Source organism: Cynocephalus volans, chromosome 2 (genome assembly GCF_027409185.1).
Source record: "Cynocephalus volans isolate mCynVol1 chromosome 2, mCynVol1.pri, whole genome shotgun sequence".
NCBI lineage: Eukaryota > Metazoa > Chordata > Mammalia > Dermoptera > Cynocephalidae > Cynocephalus > Cynocephalus volans.
The window spans coordinates 41,735,120-41,745,122 of NC_084461.1; the positions used below are offsets into that span (position 1 = coordinate 41,735,120).

Here is a 10,003-nt window from a genome sequence, read left to right on the forward strand (position 1 = left end):
AATCAATCACGAAACCTAATTAGCATGCTACCCTCATCAGCTGTGAGTGTTGCTGAAGTGTCCTTCAGTCATGTTAATATCATCATTTTAGTGGAGGCTAACGAACAAATAACATAATACCTGATGGATTGGCTTAAATACAGGATAAAATCCAGCAGGCTAATAAGTTGAAAAGGTATATGTATAAAAGGAGTGTCTTATTCATTGGGGGCTCTTCTTCAAAATAAATATGCAATTTTTAAAAAATAGAGAAAGAGACAATCTAAAGTACATAAGCAACAACAGGTGAACGAATTGTGACTAGTTGGTTATTTCCTCGAGTAATTGTGAACATTGATTTTAAAATACTACTCAGCTTCAGCCTCTGTTTATCATGCAAGACAAATGGAAACCTCAGACACAAATGTTATTAGTAATGATTCAGGTCATTTGGAAAAGTATCTTCTGGAGCTAGCATGAGTGGGTCAGAGATCCAGGACAAATGTGACTGGACAGCAGAAAGCAGAATGATGTCATTGGGTAAGTCAGCTGAGACAGGTGGTCTGTAGGCTGCACCTTAATTCCCGTACTGTCTTCATATCTGTCAGATGAAATTAATGACTCATTCCAAACAACAAATGACTGTTGTTTGGTGCAATAAAACAAATTACTTTGCAAGGTCACTGCATGTGAACACTACATACTCGTACTTTATTAACCTCAGGCTGAGATCATCAAGAGGGAAACAGGGAATTTGAATCTGGCAACCCCCCAAGAAATGACTATGGTTTTATTTCTTTGTCATTCAAATACCATCATACTTCTAGGTGTAAGTACAATTATTTGCCTTCAAAGAACTAATGTGTTACTTTAATGATGGCAAAAATACAGACCTATGCAACAATATAATTTCAGAGCAAAACACATGTGCACAACCAAAAAAAAAAAAAAACTGGTAAATAATAAACTTTTTAACTATTACACAATATCCAGGCACAGGGTTGATTTTTTTACATATACTATACCATTTAATCCTCAAAATTATGAGAAAAATAATATTATCATCATACTCATTGTGTAGATGAGAGAACTAAGGTTAAATATCCTGTCCAAGGTCACCCAATGGCTAGGATGGTACTCAAACCTAGGTGGTGTGACTACATCTACACTACTTATCACAATAACATCTGCATGCGTGTGTGTGTGTGTGTGTGTGTGTGTGTACGTGTAGAAAGACAGAGAGATTGTGCTTCTATGGAAAGACAAGTTTTCCTTTCTTCTAGCTAATGGCTTCTTGAAGAAGGTAAATTTTGACAAAGATAATGCCCTCCAGTCATATTTTGCTGAAGAGATCAGTGGCTGAACAAACCTGAATGACTGTACAGTCATTCAGTTCACCAGAACCTTCAAAATCATTTTTAGATGATGTGTCAAATTGCATTATAATATACTAGGTTGTATTAGTCATCTTTATTGCCTATGTATTGATGTGATGGACACCACATGACATACTGCTTGAAAATGTCACAAAAAATAAATAAGTATAAGAACTTTAAAGAAAGTAAGTTGGGGAAGGTGTGAAAAATATGGCAAGAACAGGTTGTATAGGATACTATATGTAGAATGTAATGACGATTTTTTTAACAAATTCTATAAGGAAACACTCCAATATTTTTAAATTATTCCTGTAACATAAAAACTCCTTATTAACCCAGTATATTTAATATGCCAGAACTATATATTTAGCAGAAATTTTGTCACATTTCAATTCTAGTAATATGAAGCTTTGTTCTTCTCCTGGATTAGTATGAGTTCCATGGGAGGTAGGTGGATTAGTTTGTTTTCTGTTGCTTGTCATGGGATACCTGAAACTGGGTAATTTATAATGAAGTTAAATACATTTCTTATAGTTTTGGAAGCTGGAAAGTTTAAGGTCCAGGGAGCATATCTGGTGAGGGCCTTCTTCTGGTTGGGATCTCTCTACAGGGTCCCATGGTGACCAGGGTGTCACATGGCGAGAATGGGCTGAGCAAGAGTGAGTTAATCTCACTTGCTCTCCTTTTAAAGCCATCATTCCATGAATGCATCAATCCATTCATGAAGGCACAGTCCTCACAGTCACCTCTTAAAAGCCCCACCTTTCAAAGAACATAACTGTATTTCCTACTGTCTTAACACTGTTACAATGGGGGTCAAGTTTCCAATACATGAACTTTTGGGGGACATATTTAATCCACAGCATAAGTTACTACTGAATGACCAAGAAAATAAATGCTAAAGTCAGATAACATGGGTTTGAGTCCTGACAGCACATTGTTTTCTAGCTGTGTGAGTTTAGAGGTATTTTTTAAGTTCTCTGAGCTCCAATTTTCCAATTCAAATAATAGCACTCAGCTGTATACTGCTAATAAGTAAAGAAAAAATGATATAAAGCAGGAAAAGCATTTACCACAGTACCACATACATTTTAAATACCAGTAGTTGTAGCTGTTATTAAAATATAATAAAATTATTTTCCGATTCCAGGTACAATGATGCAAGCACCCTCCATCCTTCCTCTCCCACTGACTACATGTGTAAATGCTGGACATTGTGCATGGAGCAGCTAGCTATTCAAGCACTCGGAAAAGTAAGTTGTAGTAGTAGATGTATTGTGGAGTAAGAGCAGAATTAGAAGTACTCTGAATGGGTAATGAGTTTATCATTTTTTTTCTCCAGTATTCCCCAACTGGTTTCAAAAAAGCCTCAAATCTGCAAGTGGGCATAAGAATAAACAGAGGAACCTCAGGAGAAGCCTTCAACTTTGGCTCAAGGATTAGGAAAGGGATCTCGTAATGTTCAGAGAGAGAAGTAAAAAGTTCTCATTTGTTTTCTTTTCACTGGTGTCCAGACCATGATGGCCCAGAGGTGCTTAAAACTCTAGAGAAAGAGGAACATCCTCTCTGATAAGAGGAACTGTGACCCCACAATGAAAGTCTTACCTTATTGCTTTTTGTAGCACATTCAACGGAAATGAGTGGCAGAGTAGGGCAAATAAAATGCCATATTTCCAGCTAGAGGATTCCCAGTGAATAAGAAAGTACCTGTGGGATTGCAAAGAGAGAGAAGCTTGGAAAAGTGATCTCATAAATTAGCCTATTAACTGTGAAGTTCACCATTAAGCTATGCATATGTGATTTTGACCCTAAACATTCTATCACAGATTTTGAAAACTGAATTAAGATGTAGATCACTGCCCAGGTCTCACACTGGCCACTGGTGGCACATAAGAAAGGAAGATCCAAATGATACCGAAAAGTCTCTGAAAACAAAATTGACATTGTTGAAACTTGTGGCCTGATGCCATTGGGTGTTTTGCCTGTTAAAGCAAAAATGTCAACATTCTCTATAGAATTTAAGAAAACTCAGAGTCTCCTAACATAATATGCAAAATGTCTAGCATACAATCCCAGATTACTTAGAATAGGAAGAACCAGGAAAATCTCAATTTGCATGGAAAAAAATAATCAACATATGCTAACACTGAGTTGACAGAGAAGCAGAGAATGTTTGACAGAGACTTTAATACAGCTATTTAAAAAGTGTTGCAATAAGTGAAGACAAAAACTCTTGAAATGAATGGAAACTAGAAAGACACTATAAAGAAGTAGAAGTGATAAAGAAGAATCAAATGGAAATTTTCAAGCTGAAACAGTAACCAAAATTTTTAAATACCACTTTATGTGCTAAATAGTGTTACTGCACAGCAGGGGTCTGTCCCTTGGAGAGCACAAAACTGCCGAGATCAGGGTAGGAGGAAAAGGCTTTATTACTTGCAAATAAGGAGACCACTGGATATAGCTCCCAAAGTAGTGTCTCCCCTAACAAGGGAAAGGAGTCATCTTATATAACCAAAGTTTCCACCTAATTTCCTGCCCAAGTTCTCTATTAGGTCCTCTCATGTAAATAAAATATGCAAATTTGTTCAATTTGGATTGGTTGACTATGGGATAGAGTTCATTGGTCAGTTCTGAAGCCAAATCTGCATTTGAATCCAGAAAGAAATGTAGCCTTTGGCAACAGTGGGACCTCAAATAGTTGTCACATGGGCTAAACCTTGAGCGCTCAGCTAGTACAGATTATAGTTTATAGGTGGCAAATGGAGACTTCCTGTCATAGCTGACCCAAGACATAAAACAGGCAGGTAAGTGTGGAGATCCCCATTCCTCCTTGAGCAGAAGTTTATCTTTGGAGCGCATATTTCAGCTACAGCCAATATGTTTTGAGGGCAGTCTAGTATTTCATGGTTTGTGACTTCCTGCCACCTTCTGCAAGAACAGAAACTCACAACACAGGGTTATGATCACTTCACTTCCTGAGCACCTGGGCATTTAGGAGACCCTGAACCCTAGGTTACAATAGCATAATAGAGTTGATAGAAGGAAGAATAAATAAACGTGAAAAGAAATCAACAGTAACTATGTAATCTTTTTTTTTATTGAATCATAATTGACTATACATACTTTGAGGGTTCAATGTTAACATATGTTGACCAAATCAATATTATTAGCATATATATTATTACAAATTGTATTTATTCTTCATGCCCCTTATCCAATCACTCCCCATCCCCCTCTCCATCCACCTACGTAATCTTCTTAACAGAGAGAAAACTTTTGGTTTTTTGTTATTAATAAATGAACAGAGACTCAGGAACCTGTGGGGAAATATCAAAATGTCTGACATTTGTGTAATCGGAGTCTCAGAAAAAGAGAAGAGAAAGCATGATGTAGAAAATATATTTAAAGAAATAATAGCTGAAAACATCCCAAATTTAGTGAAAACTTAACCCACAGGTTCAAGCAGCTCAGCAAACCCCGCGTACAATCAACACAAAGAAATCCATTCCTAAGACACATCATACCAAACTGCTGAAAACCAAAGATAAAGAAGTGATCTTAAAAGCAGCCAGAGGAAAATGTCACCTTAGTTCTAAGAGAAAATTATTCAAAAAACTGGAGATTTCTCATCAGAAACAATAAAAACCAGGAGGAAGTAAAACAAAATTTGTAAAGTGATGAAAGAAACGAATTGGCAACTCAGACTTCTATGATCAGCGAAAATATCCTATACAAATGAAGGTGAAAAAGAAACATTAACAAATGAAAGAACTCAGAGCTAGCAGAACTTCTTTAAAATAATTACTAAAGGAAGCTCTTCAGGCAGGAGAAAAGTAAATTAAAAATAGAAGGAAGTTTTGGACATCAGGAATGGAAGGAGAGCAATGGAAATAGTTAATATTTGGGTAAGTATGATAGACTATTTTTCTCCTCTTGATTTCTTGATGGTGGAAAGCAAAATTACATTTTCTGATGGGATTTTCAAAGTATGTAGATATAAATATGCAAGACAACTGCATCATAAAAGGGAAGAATAAAAACCTACACAATGACTTGATTTTTATATCACACTTGGGTAGTAAAATTTTGGTCTCTGATAAACTGTAAAAACTTAAGTATTTATAAATTCTAAAGTGACCAATAAAAAACAATTCAAAGAAATATAGTAAAACACAACAGATAAAATAAAATATTAAAAAATGTTCAAATAACCCAAGAAGGTAAGAAAGAGGAGACAGAGAAACAAAGAATGAAGGGAACTATCAAAAAACAAATAATAAAATGTAGCCTTAATTCCAAACGTGTTAATAATTAAACGTAAATCAAATCAACACACAAATTAAAGATCAGTGAGCATCAAAACAGATTTGAAATAAAGTGACCCAGTTGTATGCTATCTGCAAGAAACTCACTTCAAATATAATGATATAGGTAGATTAAAGGTACTAGGATAAATAAATAAATAAATATACACACACACACACACACACACACACACACACACACCATGCAAAAACTAATCAAAAAAAGCCAGAATGGTTATATTAATATCAAAGTACACTACAAGGCAAAGAAAGCATTAGGGATGAAGAGGAACATTACATGATAAAAAGACTCAATTCGGCAAGAGACTCAACAACTCTAAATGCATCTTTAATCTAACTAAAGCTTCAAAATAAATGAAGCAAAGACTGACAAAACTAACAAACCCACCAATACATTTGAAGATTTCAGTACTAGTTGCTCATGATCGGTTTAACTAGTTAAGTAGAAAATCAGCAAGGTTATAAAACTGAACATGATCAACCCATGGGATATAATTGACATTTATTGAACACTCCATCAATAAAGGCATAATACCCGTTCTTTTCAAATATACATAGAACAATTGCTAACATAGAATATATTCTGAACCATAAAGCAAATCTTAACAAATTTAAAGGAAATAAAATCATGCCAAGTATGTTCTCTGTTCATAATGGATTAAACTAGAAATCAATAATAGAAAGATATCTGGTAAAATCTCTAACACTTGGTAACTAAACAACCCATTTTGAAATAATACATGATGCCAATAGTAAGCTTCAAGGGAAATTAGAAAATAATGTGAATTAAATGAAAGTAAATAATGTATTATCAAAATTTATTAAATACAGATAAGGCAGTGCTTAATGGAAAATTTATAGTATTAAATGGTTATAGTAGAAAAGAAAAACTCAAATTAACATTCTATGCTTCCATTGTAAGAGACTAGAAATAAATAGAAGAGCAATATAAAACCAAAGAAAGCAAGAGAAAGCAAATAATAAAAATAAACTAGAAATCAATGGAACAGAAAACAAAAGACAATAGACAAAAATCAATGAATCCAAAAGCTGGCTCTTTGGTCAATAAAATTGATAAAGTTCTAACAAGACTGACAAAGGAAAACAGAGAGAAGACAAATTACCAGTATTGGAAATGAAAGAGTGAATATCATTATGGAGCACTCAGACATTAAAATGGCAATAAAGGAAAACTATAAAAACTCAATACAGATAAATTTAACAAAAACTTAGATAAAATGGACTAATCACTCCAAAACCACAAGATACCAAAACTCACTCAAAATGATACAAATAATCTGAGTAGTTTTGTATCTGTTAAAGAAATCAGTCCATAATTTAAAACCTTCTGAAAAAGAGATTTACAGGCCCACATAGTTTCACTGGTGATTTCTTCAAAACATTTGAGGGAAGAAATAACACCAATTCTATAAAACATCTTCCAGAAAATAGAGGAGTAGAGAACATTTTCCAACTCATTTTATGAAGCCAGCATTAACCTGACATCAAAACCAGGCAAAAGCAGAATTAGAAGGGACTACTACCCACCAATATCTCTTATACATAGGAGGAAAAATTCCTCAGCAAAATACTCACAAATTAAACTTAGCAATATGTAAAAAGAATAGTTACTAACAACAAAGTGGGAGATTGTACCTAGTATGCAAGGCCAGTTTAATATTTGGAAATCAGTCAATATAATCAACCACATCAACAGTCTAGGGAAAAAAACATATGATGATATAATTTAACATAGAAAAAGCAGTTGACAAAATTTAAAATCCATTCATGATAAAAACTCTCAACTAATTCAGAGTAAAAAAAAAAAAAAAAAACTTTAACATAATAAAAAGTATCAAAAAACAAAAACAAAAAAAACTACAGGCCTGGTGGTGCTAGGCAGCTCCCTGGGCTCCAGGCTGTTGTGAGATGTGGGTGGGAGTCACAGGCAGTTTGGGGTGTGGGGTGTCTGCGACAGTGGCACAGTCATGGCGGCAGGGGAGAGCATGGCTCAGCAGATGGCCTGGGTGGACCTGGAGATGACAGGATTGGACATTAACAAGGACCAAATTACTGAGATGGTCTGTCTTGTAACTGACTCTGATCTCAACATTTTGGCTGAAGGTCCTAACCTGATTATAAAACATCCAGATGAGTTGCTGGACTGCATGTCAGATTGGTGTAAGGAGCATCATGGGAAGTCTGGTCTTTCCAAGGCAGTGAAGGAGAGTACAATTAACTGCAGCCGGCTGAGTCTGAATTTCTGTCCTTTGTACGACAGCTGACTCCTGCATGGCTCTGTGAACTTGAAGGAAATTCAGTTCATGCAGATAAGAAGTGTCTTGACAAATACATGTCCCAGTTCATGAAGCATCTTTATTATAGAATAATTGATGTGAGCAGTGCTAAAGAACTGTGCAGATGCTGGCATCCAGAAGAATCTGAATTTGCACCGAAGAAGATTGCTTCCCACAGTGCACTTGATGACTCCTGCAAAAGCATCAGAGCACTTCAGTTTTACCAACATAACATCTTCAAGATAAAAGATAAAGGAAAGGAAGAGAAAAATTATTTTTAAAAATGAAGAAAATGAGACGACTAAGTTGATGACAGTTCTCACTCCTGCTGTTACGTAGTTCTCTGGAAGCAACTTCTGGTGTTTTTTGTTGTTTTATTCACATTGATTTCTTGATAGAGCCCCTTCTTTCAGTTAACTTGCACCTGCAGACTACTCAAGCAGACAGCACCTGAAGTACTATTATTCTCCTAATGGGTTCTCCATTATGGCAGAGCAGCTCCTTTGCAAGTACCAGGTCATGTCCATCCCTCTGTATGTATCTGCATTTGCTTTTAGAACATTTCTTTGGCTAAAATAAATGAATAAAACTAGTTCTATTAAAATGAAAAAAAAAAAGACAGATCAAAACCAAAAAAAATTAAAAAATTAAAAAACAACCCTACAGCTAATACCTTACATAAAAGTGAAAAACTGAATTATTTCCCCTTAACATTGTGAACAAGGCAAGGACATCCATTCTCGGCGCTCTGCTAAAGATCACTTCCTATTCATAAATAACGTGGTTTTTTTATGTAAGAAATCCTAGCAAATCTGTTTTTTAAACTCCTAGAACTAATTAATATGTTTAGTAAGGTCATAAGGTACAAGGAAAGCACACATCAATCATATCTTTAATTGGAAATTAGAACAATTGGAAACCAAAATTTAAAGACAATAATAACTTATAATACCTCCAAAAATATAAAATTATTAGGTATAAATCTAATAGAACGTTTGAATTCTAAATGCTAAACATATTGATGAAAAATTAAAGATAACCTAAAGAAATAGAGATATATAGTAACTATTACATATTAAAATGTTTTAAAAATTTTTAATTCTGACAATATTGTGTTTTGGATGTGGAACAACCGGAGTGTTCTTTTATTACTAGTGGAAATACAAAATGAAACAGCCACTCTAGAAAACAGTTTGGTAGTTTCTGACAAAGTAAAATATACATTTACCATATAACCCGTTATTCCTATTTTTTAGTATTTGCCATAGAGTAATAAGAATGTATGCTTACATAAAAATCTTTCCACAAGTGTTTTTAGCAGCTCTACTCATAATCCTCCAAAACTGGAAACAACCGAATGTCCTTTAATAGGTAAATGTTTAAACAAATTGTGGTACATCCACACAATGGACTCAAGAGTAATAAGGAACAAACTCAATACATGTAACAACTTGAATGAATCTCAAAAACATTATGGTTAGTGAAACAAGCCAGTCTCAAAAGTCTACATATTGTACAATTCCATTTTTATGACATTCTCAAAAAGACACTAATCTATAGTGACAAAGAACAGACCAGTGGTTGCCAGGGTTTAGAAGCAGAGAGAGGGTGTCACTACACAGAGATAGCAGGGGGGAAATCTAGGGGGGTGATGAGAGATATTCTGTATCCTGATTGTGGTGGAGGTTACACTAATCTATACAGCTATTAAAATTCATAGAATTGTATAACAAAAATATGTTAATTTTACTACATCTTAATTAAAAATTAAATGAAAATATAATGGAATCAATGGAAGCTTTTTGTCTTAGGAATGTTCTGAGCCTGAAAAAATATGAAGCTAAACTAACATAGACTTAATCAAATTGAGGTTTGTTTTCCATGTATATGAAGTACAGAAATAAGCAGTTTCTTGTATGGGTAGCTGCTCAAAAATGCTGCAGAGGACAGGAGCGTTTTGTATTTTCAGTTTATTATCCTTAGCCTGTTGACTTTGCACCCTCATGCTTGTTCTGTTCCTGTC

At 34.6% G+C, this 10,003-nt stretch overlaps 1 pseudogene; it reads left to right on the top strand.

Moving 5' to 3' along the window:
- The first annotated feature begins 455 nt into the window (after positions 1-455).
- On the top strand, positions 456-8,319 carry LOC134370483 (oligoribonuclease, mitochondrial-like; annotated as a pseudogene).
- The last annotated feature ends 1,684 nt before the right edge of the window (positions 8,320-10,003 follow it).